Below are 15,803 nucleotides of genomic sequence, written 5' to 3'. Positions count from 1 at the left end.
TTCTTGGGTGATATATGTTTGACAAGGATCCCGGATAGCTGACGCATACTCGATTTTGGGGCGTATTAATGTGATGTATGCTAGTCGGCGTAGTTTAGCTGGAGCATGCTTAAGGTTGCGTTTGAGGAGGCCTAATGAGCGGTTAGCTGATGCAAACGTCAGGCGGATGTGATGATGCTACGTTAGATCAGACTGTAAGTGAACACCAAGGTACTTATATGAAGTTGTAAGTTAAAGTATGTTGTTATATATTACGTACGATGTCGGAATATGGTGGTTGCGCCTAGTAAACGACAATAACTTCGTTTTAGCTGTATTAAGAGTCATCAAGCATGTCGAACACCATGTGTTATTAGCGTTAAGATCGGTTTGAAGAATATCTTTGTCATTGTCGCATGAAATTATTCGATATATTATGCAGTCATCGGCAAAAAGTCTGATGTGGGAAGACACAGTTAGGCAGGTCATTATTATAGATTAAGAAAAGTAAAGGGCCAAGAACGCTGCCCTGCGGAGAACCGGAGGTTACTTTGCTAGAACAGAAATTACTGTTGTTAACAGACCTGTATTGTACTCTGGATGAGAGGAAATCTTTATTTCATCCAATAACGGTTGGGTGTATGTCAAGGTTAATTAGCTTCAGTACTAGTATATGGTGAGCGACGTGATAGAAAGTTTTTGAGAAATCTAGGAAGACAGCATTATCTTGAAACCCTAGGTCTAGGTATGAATGTAGGTCACGTAAAAAGCCGGCTAACTGTGTTTCGCATGAATAACCACGACGAATCACATGTTGGTAATGAACAATAATTTTACTGCATAATTTAATGATTTATTAATACTTTGTTACTAAATTAACAATTAATATTAATTCACTAATTATTAATTAGGTACACGCTAAGTCCAAGCCAAAAGCGTATGGTGCCTCTGCTGAGGGGCATTTAAAGGCCCCGACCCTCGGCATGTGCTCAACCGCTGTGATAGCCTTTTCCACGGACGGTTACACCGAGTACGGCAAGGCACGGAATGGTCCTACCCCAATGCGCTGAGTTCTTTGACATCACGGCGCACCAAGCACTTGCTGACCTAGGCACCCCTGGCGTATCAATTATGCGGCAACCACAGCCTCGTGCATACACAGCGAAATGGGCGTTAAACGTCACGGTAAATTAATGTAATACTTTTTCTGAGCGGTGTAGAGTTTTCCTTTGTTCCCATCTTGTGCTCCATCAGTATGCGGCGTCTGCATTGCCCTAGGAGGTACTCGTCATAATTCTAGCTTTTGAAGACGGCCTCTGCGAACGCTCCATTTTGTTGTTGCTTTAGATATTTCGCCACCGAATGAAACTGAATTTCTTATTGCGTTGCGTTTCTTTTATATTTAGAGGGGCTTTGTGCAGATACGGAATCGCCGCATTAGTAGTTGTTGAACATGAAGGGAGGGGGGGGGCGGTCTGCTACTCGCCTCTTGTCATATTGCGCACAACTGGAAAGCACATGTCTGGGGTGGACGCCAGCTTCCTTTTAGTTTAGGACGCCACTGACGTAACTGATCTGTACTTTAAACCATCTTTTTGTGGTGTTTACAAGTAACCAAGCCAGTGAGGCCCAATTGCCAAGCCATGTCTAATTCTCTTGCAATATTTTAGTGCATTGCTTAGTACGGAGATCGGCACTTTCATGATTGAAGGCAGTACTTTAAGTTGACGTGAGCAGCACATTGGTCGGAAGCTAGAAAACGCGTTCTTTTTACGGGAAACTTGAGTTGCCGTCTTCATCCTGTGTAGTTATTTCTGGATGACGTCATGTATTTGGGCAGCAGTACGTTGTGTTTCACGGTGTTGTCGCCTAAAACAGATAAAAAAACCCAACACACCAACTAACAATGCCCCAGGTCATGTAACTCGCTACAGTTGTCTGATTCATCTTTCCATGATTTCGACTATTCGGTATTCACATCACTTCTGGGGGCAATCTTTAAGCGGTTGATAGGTATTCCCTTCGGTTTGGATCCACCACATGAGCTCCCGGAGTTTTATCTTGCCAACTAATTCAACGAGTAAATAATGTGTTCATCAGAGAAATAAAAGTCTGCGTGTCTCCAGTGTGTCCGCAATTTTTACATGTCTTTCCGTATACCATTCCGAGCTTTGCTGGTGCTCTTGCACGTTCCAGAATATGCTACGCAAGGACCCTTGGTACGTGAAATCGTTGACATTTTCATTTCGCTTTCCAATTGGGGACCATCAGATTCTAGCGAGCATGGTAAGCACGTGTTGTGCAGAAAAATATACTTTAACCGTTATAATTTGGCGTGAGCGGTAGCCGGAAAAAATGTTTTCTGTGATATCAATGCCTCTAAATACCTACGTAATGGTTCACATACTCACCAAGCGCCACCTTGTTTCCTGCGGCACTACTCCATCGAACATCTTTTCCACATCCCCAAGTGTAGTGCAAGGAAAGTCAAGAAGCCCAGTTAAAAGCATCTCGTTGCTTTTCATTCCTTGCCCCCCCCCCCCCCCCTATTTTTGTTTTGCTTCCTTGTTGCAATGCGCTAAAATGTGTCTGTAAACGAGACGAGAACCGGGGAACGCGTGTCCAAACCACAAAGGGCGACCCACATGGAGCGAACTTCGCTGACGAACTTTCGGCGGCGAACGCCGGCCGGGCGTCGCGGCGGCGTTCTAATGTTCTAATTAGAGAAGCTGGCTTCTTGAATATGCTCTTAAAACTCGGTGTAAAGAAGTCCCCAGGGCCAAATGACATACCAAACGCATTTTTTAAGAGATACGCAGAATGGGTCTCAAAATACTTGTGTGTTCTGTTCTCCAGATCACTATCTGAGAGGGCAAGTTCCGGACGACGGGGAAATCGCCAGAGTAAAACCCGTCCATAAGAATGGGAGGAAAGACTGTATAAAGAACTATCGTCCGATTTCCTTAACCTGTACTGCATGTAAACTTTGGAAAATATTATACATAACCACATAATGCAGTTTCTTGACAAACATATTATTTTAACAAAGTATCAACATGGATTTCGACAAGGTTATTCTACGTGTAGCCAGCTACAGAAACTATACATGACATTAAAATATCGTCGCGTGCTTGGAATGCAGGGCCTTACCATTTCAAGGTATATCTCTCTTATATGGTACGTGGCAGATCACTAGATGGAAAGGTTAGTTTAAGAAGCACAGTTGGTATTTATTTTGATTTCCACGACCGCAGCACACCGGATGTGCGATGCTCTGTGTTGAGCAAAATGCCTCAACACCGGATGTTGATACTCTGTGCATTTGTCACCTTCCGTTGTTTTCACACCTCGAAGAACTCTGTTCCGGCAATTATCGATAACATCGGCCTCAGATATTACTCCTCACGTGCTGCTCATGGATCAGCAGAGTATGACGTTGGTTAGCATACCTCCCAATTTCGCAAGATTGGCTGGCTCCTCCTAGTGCTATATGTAACGAGCCTTGAGCAGGCGGTCTCCGCTGACAATTGTTATCACTTTATAGCAAGCGCCTAGGGTGTCGGTGAAAGAATTGCCAGCAGCAGAAGGAGAAGGTATTCTAGCTTGGTTTTCAGTTTTCTCGTAGTTTAGAAAGTACTTCGGTCGAGTGAAGGAGTTGGTAAGCCTCCATGGGTACGTTAACTTACTTGATGCGTTGCGATTAGGTACTGAAGGAGAAGATCGGGTTCTCATACCCTTGTAGTTTGTTTAGATTGCAATGACAGCCAACGAGCGCGGAGCCCAACTATGGGACATTGCAGGACTTAACATGTAAGAATGCATACGCGAGCCGTACAAGCAAATAGAAAGAGTGGAGGTGTCATGAGAGAAAGGAATGGCGCCCGAAAAAAAAAACCCCGAAGAATGGCAGAGGAAAATGCGAACGCCGAATTTTTCCTGTGGGGTCACTCGGGGTACAAGAAAATCCAAGGCAATACCATGGGGTGCCTCCGCCGAGGGGCCTTAAAAGGCGCTGCCACCTCAGCATGGGCTCAACTGTCCTAATCGCCTTTTTCTTCAGACACGGCTAAGCCGCTCACGATGAGGGAACGAAGGGTCCGACCGCCATGTGCTGGAGTCCTTGGGGTCAAGGCACACCAAAAACATTCCGACAAATGAGCACCTGCGGAGGCAACAGTGTGGAAACTGCACCAACTGTGTATACGCTGCAGAATGGACATTAAACGTCACGCTAATGTAATCGAATAGTTTTTCTAGTTCTTTAATACTATCGAGATACGACTGCATGGCCGTTGGCTCTTCATAATTCCAGCTTTCTAAGACGTCCTCGGGCAATGCCTCCCCCTCATGGACGCTCTAGATGACTAGCCGACGAACTAAACTGCATATTTTCTGGAGGTTGCTACTGATGGTCTGCTACTCGCCTCTTTATCGTGAATCGCATAACTATAAAGCACATGTCGGGGAACGCCTGCTTCCTTTTAGCTTAGGAGATGATTGACTTTACTGACCTGTTCTTTATTGCATCTTTTTATGGTGCTGTCAATTAACCTAACCAGTGAGGCCCAATCGACAAGCAGTGGTATATTTCTCTTATTTTTGAGTACGTTGATTAGCAAGAAAAGAAGCACTTCCGTGTTACACTCTCCAACCTATGTACTTCTTTCTGGGACGTGAAATGACCTTATATATTTCGGCAGTAGTACGTTTCGCTTTACAATTGGTGGCCATGATGAAACTGCAGACGTGGGAAGCACGTGTTGCGGAGGAAAATCTGCTTGAAACGTTAAATTCTGTGTGAATTGAAGCCAGAAAAATATTTTCTTGATATCAACGCCTCAAAATAGCAACATAACGATTCACATACCCAAGTAAAAGCACGTCTCCTGCGTTATTACGAGATTGAACATGCTTTCCACATCTGCGTGCGTAGTGTAGGAAACTGCAGAAAAGCTACGTAACCACCTCGTTGCATTTGTTGTCTTCCTCCCCCCATATTGTCTCTTGCCAAAATGCGCTAAATTATTCTGCTGTCGGCGCCAAATGAGATGCGAACAGCGAAGTACCTTTCCCTCTGCCTTTCATCAGCATTGATGTGCGTACACGTCTCGCTTGACCTCTACGGTCGATGATTTTCGCCCGATACTGCGATATTTTCTCTTCTGTTTTGTTTCTCTGTAAGTTGAAAGGCAGAAAACGAAAAATCAAATACATGCAATAAAATCTTAGCATAGGGTGAGCACCATCGCTTGTGCAGTAAAACCGGATGTGCAAGCCTGTCAGGGGTACTGACTTGGTGACGGCGGTCACATTACCTTCAATTGTGCTTCGTTCACGGACTTCCTTGGTCGTGCTTCAATTGACACTGGTAGAACATCCGCCAGTGAAGTAATGCGAGTGAATGCAGATACCATTCACTTGGATCAGAGGTTTTTCTTAGACTATCGAACTGAAGCTCCGCGAGGACGGGGTTTACGCTTGCATTAGACGTGTCGCGTCGGTGCAGCGTCTGGCAGATGACACCGACGCTTATGGCGTCTCAACAAATCTCTTCTGCTGCGGCAGGCGCCTGAAATGGCGCGTGGTCCCGACCAAAACGTCCCACAGAGGAGGACTGCAATAATTTTTCTGTAGCCTTAAATTCCCCCAGCTCTGCTGGTCTCTGGTTTTTGCGAAAGCAGAGCCACACACAATGTTCTTTTGCTGTCGAAAAAAAGTTCTACTAAGACGCGGTTTAATCGTCGATATTTTTACTTTGCAGGGACGGTGAAAAACACAATAGCAAGAAGCACGAGTCATGAAACCAACTCTTTATTGTGCGAAACTGCGCCTACAAAACAAGTTACACTCGGGCTGAATGATAGCAGCGAGCACACGCTTCAACCGTCGGAAAACTCATCTGTGGCTCAAGGGAGTCGGTTATTTATAAATGTTTAGTCGAAGATTCCAGACTAATCGCATGAGCTCAAGCGCCTCACAGAATGTTTACCAGTATTCTGGTCATGCATGTAATCTGATTACAAAAGGTTCAACTATAACATAAATAGCAGACAAAATGAGTAAAGATGACCCAGAAGGTTCTGATACATGCAAGCCCGTCATAAGCGGAGCGATAACATAACACTTGTTAGGCAGTGAAACGCGTTCACCGGAACCAGGTAAAAAGCACATGCGTCAATGTGCTTGAAAAGTATCGTGCGAAAACAATAACACGTACAAAAGATCATTAATATATCAACAAAATATAGTTGGTTATCTATGGTAAAACCGCTTAAGGCGTACAACATGGACTGCTTACGGGCATGAGCGGCTCTGCTGTAATTGCATTCCGCCTGCCACTATGTGGAACTACATGCGCACAGTCACTGAATGTTCGTGCAGAGTTCGAAATAACGTAGCTTTTCACTCAGTACACGCCGCCTTATAGGGGTGCAAACTCAAACATGGTCGCCGACCTAGTATTCGACGAAGCGTCGTCGAAGCCTGGAGCGTTGTCTGACGGTCCTTGGCTGGTGCTTGATGCGAAGGCGGGCGAGTTATGATCCTGCGAAACAACGATGATTCTGCGAGGCAAGGATCTCCTACACGTCTTGTGTTCGATGTGCGTGCTCATTCCAGTCTTCCCTGTCACGTGACCTCCAGCTGCCCGGGTTTGGGGTTCTTGCCATGCAGTCATGACTATCATCGACGGCGCGGTTAAGGGTTCATTCATAAAGGAGGAGTCGGGTCCTGTGTCCACTAAAATGACGACTGCTCGGCGACGTCTATGTTGGTGGTTCGTGGACTTAGTTATTTCGCAGTGTCGGCTGCATCGCACTGTCCCACTTTTACGTGGCGTCGTCGGGTATCCTTTAGGCAGCTTGGTTTTTTTCCTTCGGAGCTTCGTCGAAAGGGCAGCATATCGTTCCTTCGTCGTGGAACGACTGATCTTGCGTTGGCGCCCGAGGACCTTCGGCACTACAACGAACAGCAACCGCACCTCCATATGCCGCTGAGCTTAGTTTACTAGATATGGACCCACATATCAGTCACGTTTTGGCCCAGTGTGCTCTGGGCACTGCAGTGAGAGGTAATGCCGGGGCGACGGCGATCGGCACAGTCGTCGGGGTCTCCATTCAGTAGCAGCCAAAGAATCAGCAATTTCACAGGATCGTTCGTCTTGCTGTGAACGCAAACTGTTGACAGCAAAAGATCGTATACTCACGGTAAGAATATAAGCAATAGACGTATCCGGCTTCTCAGTTGCAGCAGAGTGAGTAGTTGACAGGCGCGGGCGCGAAGGAGGACGCAGACAGCTGAAGACAGTGACGTAGGCCATAACTCCGGGCTTCAGATGCAGCAATTCAGGGACTGGGAATGGCTGCTGGATCTCCTCTCAGATGACGTCAGCAAACAAGGCTACTTGAGGCTGCGTCGAAGAGAACATCTTAAGTAGTACTTCACGTGAAACTGTTATGGACGTCTTTCGGATTTAGTCGGAGCCTATAGTTTTTGAATTTTTCACCTCGGCGAAAACACCAGGTGTCGATGCTGTTGAATGCGCTTATTTAACGTATTTTCAATGCCTGTTGCTTCCGTTAGGAATATTGTAATGGTCTTGGCTGGTTTACGTATCAATCCGGTGTAAGCTACTTTCTTCAACCCGAAGGTGACGAAGAACGCTTTTCTCTCGGATATGTGCGGGTCGATGTGGCTGGATTTCTGCCCTGAAGATCACGGTGCTCTCATTCAACTTCGGCACGCTCCTTGGGCATGATGCTTGTGAATGTTTGCAGAAATCCACTGCGAAACTGCGAAACCGCAGCTTGCCGCAGATTCAATTGTTAAACACAGCAGCACTTGCGCAGGTTTCTGGCCAGCTTTCCAGACCTCCTAACGGGGATCCGCTAATGATCGGTGGCTTCCTTGTCTTTTACAGCACACGTCGCTGCGGGTGACACGGGCACTCTCACTGTGACGGTTGTATGGACCAGGATCTTCCTAATCTTCTGGGGCAGAGGCCCGTACTCAGGCAGTAGTCGTAGCCTGCGGCGAGCTCTCTCATCTATGACGACGTTCACGTCATTTTCATGGCTGGTAGGGTTTATTCGGTCACCACGAATCACCTCTACGAGATATCATGTTGTAGCGACGGTGATCGACGCAGTGACAAGAGCTGTGAACCACGAAACGCTCTTTATTGGGCGAACCGGCACCCACAAAACAAGTTACATTCGGGCAGAAAGATAGTGCCGGGCACATGAGTCGATCGTCGAAGAAATGATTTGCGATTAAGTAGCGTCGGCTATCGACACATGGTTCGTATCAGATTCGAGTGGAATCGTTGGTGCTCGTGTGCCTTCCAGAATGCACACATGTATTCGCGTTGCACGTGCAATTTGATAACAAAAGGTTGGACAACAATGAAGAGAAAAACGATAGAATCGACAAGAATTTTCGAGACTGTTCTAATGCATGCAGGCGCGTCATGCAATGAGAAGTAACTTAAGATTTGTTAGCCTGTGAAACGCGCTCACAGCAAGAATACATACAACTACGCGTGTCAATATTGTAACTAAAAACTGCATCTCTCTCGCAAGGATACGTTTGTCAAATCAAGCTAAAAAAACTGTACAGCTGTAACTAGAGTGGAGTGCAAGTCGAAAGAGAAGATTTGCGAGTGAATAAGAAACTGTACATTAAAACAACAACTAAAATATTCCCATTAGTAAAATATTCGGCAGTTTAATACAATCTCACTGCTGTCAACACCATGGTAAACAATAAAATTCCATATGAATAAAAGACCCAAAGAGAGAACCAAAACATTACGTGCATTGAACAACTTGTACTGAAAAAAACTTCCCCCTGTTTATCTTTAAATATTGTCATAAAAGCTGTCTCTGGAAGGCAGCAAGGCCTATGGACCTCAATTATTGCCATGCATTTGTTTTAGTTGACAAGAAAACAGCACTTCCTTCTTAAATGGTTCTTAATGAGAGGTATTCCCTTCTATTAACACTGCAGTATAATTAAAAGGATGGTTAGGTAAAGCTTGTTTACTAGTACACTCTCATAACGCCTGCACAACTAAACGAGGTGTCAAGGATATTGAGCGAACATATCAACCTTATAGACACACAAAACATGAACTCGCAGCCCATTAGGGTTTGTCGAGAAATGAGTTTGCTAATGCCACGTTGACGAACAACATATTTCTGCAAACTGTGAGCTGTAGCCAGGACCTGCAGTATACTTCGACATTCAAGCATCCCAAATTCTGTTCGAGACGACGTTCTGTGTCGTAATTTTGGAAAATCAAGCGGCATCCCTTACTTATTGTATTTCACTGAGCAGTTTAAACGTCAAGAGAAGCCCGGGAGAATTTCAGCGGTTATTTCTTCCTGCACGGGTTCATGGTCACGTTCTTATGCAAAACCCGTAGGCGATTTACTGCACTTGCGCGCTAGTCACACTGTTGTGAGTGCCCGCCCGTATGCGTCTCCAGATGTGCAATGAGTTCAAATGCATCTCTAGACGAATATCCACACAATAGGCACCTATTATTATGGCACATATGTGCGTCGGGGTTTTCTTTCTTTGCGAACCGAAATCCACACTGCTTGCGCTCTTACGGCATTTTACAGTCGTGAACTGTTTTGCGGTGTCTTCGGAGACTTGCAGTGTGCTTAAACGAGAGACTACATATGTCGCAAACGAAATGCCGATCGTTACTGTGTGATTTGAGATGACTTTTAAGTTCCGCTTTGCTTTTGAATGGTTTAGTACATATTTGGCAGACATGGGGTTTCAAACCTGTGTGAATCCGTTGATGATCGTGGAAATTCGACCTGTGCGCGAATGATTTCGCACATATTTCACATTTGTATGGTTTCTCGCCGGTGTGCGTGCGGTAATGTGCAGGTAGATTATGAGCCCCACTTATAAGTTTGCCACATGTTTCACATTTGTGTTTCGACTTCTTGGCAGACGATTGATCGCATACTCTGACACTGCAGGAGTCTTGCTGTTCCATTCGTCCGGTTCCAGTAGCATTCCTGCAAGGATAGGATCAAATTAGCTCGAAATGGCCGACGCTTGTTATGGTACGACAAAAACACCTCTTGCCTATTTAGAGGTTGACAAACTAAATCGCGGGTTAATGGTTAGGCGACTCGCTCAATTCGAGCGCTAGGTTTCTTCATTGATATTTAGCGCTCTATTTGGGCTCTCGATTGGCTGAAATTGAACACTGGTGCTTTTGGTTGTCTGTGATGCCTGAACTTGAAGATAAGAACCATCTTCGTTCGAGTGTCAAGCAACACGGAAGCCTTCCTATATTTAATACATCACGTATATCCTACATGAAAGAGGTACCGGTGAGTAGAAATGTCTGTCAGGGATGGTTAGTTAAAAAGCTAACCGTCTTAAGTAGTAAAAATACATCTGCGTCTTCAACGCGCTCACAAGGAGTATTCAGGCAAAAGACCTGAAACGTGCCCTCTGAAGTGAGGCATTCGTAATGGAAAAAGACTTCTGCGTCATCTAAAATACATTTCCGTTTTATGGCGCAGCTCTTAATGGCCCGCTCCTGCGGCGAGCGCCGGCGGCGTAACCGAGTGAACCGCCACAACAGCGAAAGGTGAAAGACGCGAGCCTCGAACGATGGGGAAGTGGAGACCGACGAGATCTGCCCCTTCAGTGGCGTAAGCGCGGGAAACAGGTTTTATGCGGACCCGCCCTACCGCTCCTTTAATACTAGCATTTGCTCTCAACTAGAACGCTCGTATCGCACTATTGTCAATTAGCGTCTGCTCTCACTCGCGCTTGTTTGGTTTGCTTTGTTCGGTTGTCTTGGGTTGCGATTGTTTTGCAATCTGATTGTGTGCGTGACGCGAATTGCGTAGCATTTTATGGAAGCCAAGTAGGACCATCGTTCACACTGGATAATTCAACCAGCCATTTATAAAAGCCATGTAGCTTGACCTCCACTAAATGTCTCAAAATCTTTGCCTGAGCATATCGCGAAATGAGAACACGTGTAAAGCTGCGCTCAAATATTGCATTATGGGCTATCGAATTCGTCGGTGAATTTTTCAGCACGCTTTATATGCTAAGAAGAGTAAAAATGTTCGGCAGCATGTTCCACTCTTCTAACACCGGAAAACTAAAGCCTGTTGCACGCATGCTAATTACTAACGTCGCACGATCGGACGGGTCAGATTTTTGCAAGATATTATGAGCCGCAATATGAAGCAAACATTACGCACTGTAGACCGAGCTTCTGAAAGTCATATGCGAGAACCTCATGCAATACCTGAAGCACCTTTTGTTCGTTTTTGCATTGGCTCTTTCTTTCCGTCATTTGCTCGCTCGTTTGTTCGTTCGTTCGTTCTATTTTTGTTTCCTTGTTTCCGGTGTTCATATTCGGCAATTACATCTTTGCTTGCTTACACGGGTATGAGCCATTCCTGATGATATTTTTTCTTTGTTTTTGTTGTTTATCCCTTCGTTATTACTTAGCTTTTACTATTTCTTTGTTTCATGATCCCTACCATCGAACCGCACCCATGCATAGGCCACTGGGTCATCCTTTTCATTAAAGCTATCTCTCACTGCCACTTCTGCGGGCATGAGCCATTGCAACGAGCCACTTAAGGCGTTCGCATAAATTATTAATTGGAAATGGTAGAAAGGCGAACTATTTGCGTGATTCTAACAAGTATAGGTGGATTGACTCCCTACCGGACATAATAAGTCTGAATTCAAGCCCTACATGTCGAATACGAAGAAAAAAAAGAACTTCCAGGTTCATATTTTCCTGCAGTGTTTGTACGATGTCTTAATATTCGACTCGAATTTGAACTACACACCGTTCCTGCCGAAGGCCTCGGGCTGCCGACGCGCACATATATTCTCCAATCGCAGCTAGCAGAAATACGCCAAATACTTCGGTATTTTCACGCACAATTGATGAAATATGCTGCCGAAGAAGTTTCTCTTTTTTGCTTCCTATCGTTTCATTGTGCAAATATGCATTACAACGCACATTGCAATCTTCGTTGATGCAACATAAATAACGTGTGTTTCTCTCACTTTTGTCTCCGTGGCCAACAGCATTTTTCTCGATGAGTTAAACGCTGCAAGCGTTGAGTTAGGACATTGCTGATACGACACACTTTCTTCCGTTTATAGAAGAAAAAAACAAACAAACAACGGGATGTGGAGGAGAGGTGTGCACCGAGTGTATGTCCTCTCTCCAGCCTGTTGCTCTCTATAAATTGGATCCTATTATTGCGATAATGTGCTATTTACTTGTGTACTTGTTATTCTTGTTGCGGTTGTTCACAAGACTCATGCAATGCTATGTTTTGTTTCGAGTCGTGGTGTTACCTCGTACGTCGTTTCTAATCATTCCAGCTTAGCCGGTATCGAGACAGGATTATTTAATAAAGAAATTACAGCTATCAACCAATCAAACTTAGTTTGCTTGAACCAGGTAAATTGCAGCAAATATATTCATCATAAATTGAGTTTAGGTTTGCAAGTGCGAAAAATGATGAAATTGCTAATTTTAAAAACAGTGGAAGCACAGAATTTACAGTTACATACCGGAAAAATATATATCGCAGTTATATTAGCTGCATGTCTAGGAGAATCCCAAGTGGACAACTTTCTTTATACCTATTGGCAGCCAGCTTGAAATCGTTACAATGTGTGCCAGCATTGGCGATGATCTACTCATAAAAGAGCAGATGTCAGAATGCTGTGTAATACATGAATTTTCTGTACTTTGCTCCCGTTATTTGGTGCAGTTTATTAAATCGTGGTATAGTTTTCGTTGTTGAATTATAAAGATGCAAATTTATTTAAATTAGGAAGGGACAGCGCCAACTAAGACGACCACGAGAGGGAGAACGACACAGGACAAGCGCCAGGACACAGGATTGGACCTTGTCCAGTGTCGTTCTCCCTCTCGTGATCATCTTAGTATGCGCGGTTCCTTCCTAAGTCAAGTATGCACCATCTAGACCAAATGAATGTTGTCCTGAACTAATTTTGTTTATTGAGTTTCTCAAGTTTTTTTTAAGTATATGACAAATCGAAAATTCCTTGAGTTACGATAATATCACATTTCTTTAAATACCACCAGCTTCAGTATTCTTACATTGTGCTGTCAAGCACATTCATCCCTCCCTTCCAATGTACTTGGGCAGTAGATCCTTAGCTAAAGCTTCTTGTTTGCGCCGACACTAAATCATCTGAACCGCAGCTGATATTTGGCATTTAGGTCATCGTAACTTCCATCCCTCACGGAAGTACATCAGTGCAAGGGTAATTCTTGGAGGAATTCAGGAATAAAAGAATTCTTACAAAAAATTGCTCACCTAGCGTCGTTTCCCGAAGTGCCCGATGCTTCCTCAGTGCCAGTTTGGCTCGTACTAGCCACTGCGTAATCGAAGCCTCCACTGCTGCTCCAGACCGGAAGTATGAAACTAGTGCTTCCGGTTTCTGTCTTGTCTTTATGCCCTGAAACAGAGGTGCTGATCGAGAAGCAAGATGGGAAGCAATACATTTTCTTACAGCCTTGATGCTACCCTGGCGCTTGTATTGACTGCTCATTCTCACTATTTTGCTCAATAAAAGCGAAAGCTTTGTAGAACATCATTTCCTCTCGCTAAGGTAGTGCTGAGTTAAAGTGCATGTTTTACTTTCGAAAGTGCTAGGGCAAAGTCCGGCTTAAGAAGAATTAGTGTAACCCGTAAGGCGGTGAAAAGTTCATGAACGAGAAAATTGTCAGCCGCCTGGGCATGTAAAATTCCTACTTATCGGGCATGATGAAAAAAAAATGCGTCATCTACTGCAAATTTCTCATTGCGAGAAACCTGCAATGGTTGTCTTTGTAGTACATTTGTGCTGTTGGCTCAGTTGCGTGTGCCTATGGTGATGTCAAGGACGCATCCAGCGTCGCCTGCAGATTTGTAAAATTTTTTTAACAACAAAAAACGTCGTGGAAATACAACGCACCGTGGGAATCAACGTGATGCGAAGCATTAGCCTTTTACAACGATATAAAGTGCTTTCTTATGTATTTAGCACACCGTTATTGCTAAGGCTATTATAATACTGGTATCAGAAAAATAAAATTTTCACATCTGTTCGCCGTTCCCCGATCATGAAGTCGGTACAACGTCGCATAGGTATTACGAAGCGTAAAAACTTGCATATAATGCACACACCATACGTTTCGCAGATCTGGGGGCCTATAGAACGGTAGAACCACACCTGTGATCACAGTCAAATTTCTTTTACATCAAGATCAAATGTGGAACCCGGCTTTGTGCTTGATGGAAGATGTGTGAGTCGGTCATCGGTGACGCAATGATTGTCCTTTTATTGAAACAGCCCCAGACAAGTACCTACCTACCCTGTTTTCCTCCACACTTATCTACCTTCAGCAAAGTGGTTGTTCTTTGAAATCTAATAAAATAAATAAAAGGCTATACATACGCTGTACATATCAAACTTTATTATTGATGCGTTATTGAATTGGGTTCATTTGTTTCCGAGACGTCAAAAGGCGTTGCGTGCTTAAAAGATGTAACTCGTGAGTACAGAGGTTTCTGAGCGGCTGATGTTAAGACGAAACATGAAGATCTTGAAAAATTTGATGGGCGAGCCTGAAGTTGGCAGATATAGGTAATACTCCAGCTTGAAACAGAGTTTGTTCCTAGATTAGCTTTACATTTGCACTGGCAGAGCAAAGTCAATTGCAGCTGGCTTTACTCCCAGCAATGAAGCGCGGGTGCTATCCTTGTATGTAGAATGACCTCGCACTTCATTCTTGCATGCTCATTCTGCACGGCAAGAAGCGTTTAGTGGTAGGGAAACTTTACTGTTGTGCGTCCGTAAGCGGTGCCTTTTGTTTCTGCAACATTCTTGAATTCATGCAAGAACTTCGTGGCGATGAGGAAGCCGAGCCCGATCAAGATTGTGCACTATTGGATTCTTCTGCAGATTATCACGTTTTCTCTCAACCCACAAGCATTACCACGACAGTGCTCGAAGTGAAAAACGACATGTCGGTTTTCCTGCGCGGGAGCGCAATATATTTGCTATAATATCCAGTAACAAGCACATTAGATGCCTCACGAAGTTCTTGCTTATTGTTCATCTATTATGAGCAGCAGACATAGCCAGACGCAGACGACGACAAAGTGAGAGGAGGCTTTTCTACCGAGGGATAATAAATTTTTGTTTGATGTTTGCCTTTAATTTATTGAACTTCTAGGACAGATAGGTGCGTCATCCAACGATGTACTCGCCTTTCACAAACTGATTATCCCAAACCTATTTGGTGACTCCGATAGCTCAAGTTCCTAAACACCGGCTGTAAGCACTACATGTTTAGCAGCTCATTAGGAAGGCCAGAACGGGTGTCCTCGCCAATGTTCCTCGGTAGGCCATCAACAGACTATAGGGAAACTATCAAAAAGATTGCTCAATGCCCATATCTGAGAATCATATTGCAGACACCAGATCAGCTTGGAAAGAAATGCGGAAGTATTACTTCACGGGGCAATACCACTGAACTATGCAACGGAAAGCGTCAAAGCGCTTTAAAGTGTGGACTGCATGGGTTATAGCTAGGCGCACATGTTCCCTACAACTGTGGAGAAATCGCGTGAAATTGAAAGGACAATGCGACAGTAGGAAAAAAGCAGAAATTAAAGCATAGACTTCCTCAGGATGACCATCGACGCTACTGCGATTAGCATTAAAACTGCAGGGACACGCCGCATTGTAGAATAGACCTTTATTTAGAACATGAAGGGGGTGGAAGG

The 15,803-nt window shown here is 44.5% G+C and overlaps 1 long non-coding RNA gene across 1 annotated transcript; it reads right to left on the bottom strand.

Annotated features, from left to right (window-relative positions):
• Window positions 1–8,649: 8,649 nt before the first annotated feature.
• On the bottom strand, window positions 8,650–13,483 carry LOC129381394 (uncharacterized). The gene is made up of 2 exons (XR_008609582.2): window positions 13,347–13,483; window positions 8,650–10,016 (listed from the first exon to the last, which is right to left on the bottom strand). It is a non-coding gene; the product is annotated as an uncharacterized lncRNA (long non-coding RNA).
• Between the last annotated feature and the right edge of the window lie 2,320 nt (window positions 13,484–15,803).

Source organism: Dermacentor andersoni, chromosome 11 (genome assembly GCF_023375885.2).
Source record: "Dermacentor andersoni chromosome 11, qqDerAnde1_hic_scaffold, whole genome shotgun sequence".
Classification (NCBI taxonomy): domain Eukaryota; kingdom Metazoa; phylum Arthropoda; class Arachnida; order Ixodida; family Ixodidae; genus Dermacentor; species Dermacentor andersoni.
This window is presented reverse-complemented; position numbering and strand designations above follow the sequence as displayed.